A 927-nucleotide genomic window follows, 5' to 3' on the forward strand; every position below is an offset into this window, starting at 1 on the left:
GCCTGCCTGAGGGTAGTTATTTCCTTTACCTTTCTCTTCTGAGTGTGAAGGACTTGTAAATAATGGCTTTTATCCCCTGTGAGCCCCACTCTCCTTCTTGTGAACTGGCTTGGGTCTTTCCTTAATGTTTAATCTTGCTTCTGGCCTCAGTCCTGTCAAGATTGCTCTAATCTTTGATGTAACATCTTTGCTGTCAGGTCTAGTTCTGAAGAGAGGGCTGGGTAGCTCTTAGTGAAAGGAATACTCAGTGTGCGTGCTCCCAAAATAGTAAAAGTTGGCTTTTGGGCCTTATTGGGCTCCTGCATCTCTTCTGTCAAGAAGTTCCCTGTTGTTCCCTGCTCATGGGCAGATACCAAAAACCCTGAAGGAACAAATGACATCATACCTACCCCGAAACCTAAAGGGCTTTGTTACACCTTTCTGTTAACGCTCCAAAGGAACAGTGAAATTTTACACTGCTGATAAATAACTTGTATTAGTTATTAAAAGACATTCTAAAGAGCCTCATTAAAGGTCACTTTTATTTTAAGAAGCTGATTTGAGGGTGCTGTAATCCCAAAGCTTAGTGTAAAATGTGTGGTAGTGATTAGTGCTGCTGTTTAACTTTGCAGTTCAGTTTTTAGTTGCTGTTTTCCGTGGGGAGGCTTGGCTGGAGCCCTGGGGCTCCTGGTGAAGGTTCTGCTGGTACTTGTTGGTGACAGTTTTGGTGGCTTGTCTGTGTACTTACAGCAGGCTGTAACAGGCTTCTGCACCTTCTAACAGCTAATCCAGTGAGTTGAAATATGGAAATCGAGGACTATCAGCTAAATAGGGAAGTAGTTAATGTGGAGAAAAGTCCTGCCTCTTGTAGGGGACATACTTGCATCTGAAATCCAAGCTATGAGGCTGGACTCCAAGGTTGATTACTGCTGGGAAGAGTGTTCCAGG

This window comes from Pipra filicauda, unplaced genomic scaffold (assembly GCF_003945595.2).
Source record: "Pipra filicauda isolate LSUMZ 115617 unplaced genomic scaffold, ASM394559v2 scaffold47_size6085603_pilon, whole genome shotgun sequence".
NCBI lineage: Eukaryota > Metazoa > Chordata > Aves > Passeriformes > Pipridae > Pipra > Pipra filicauda.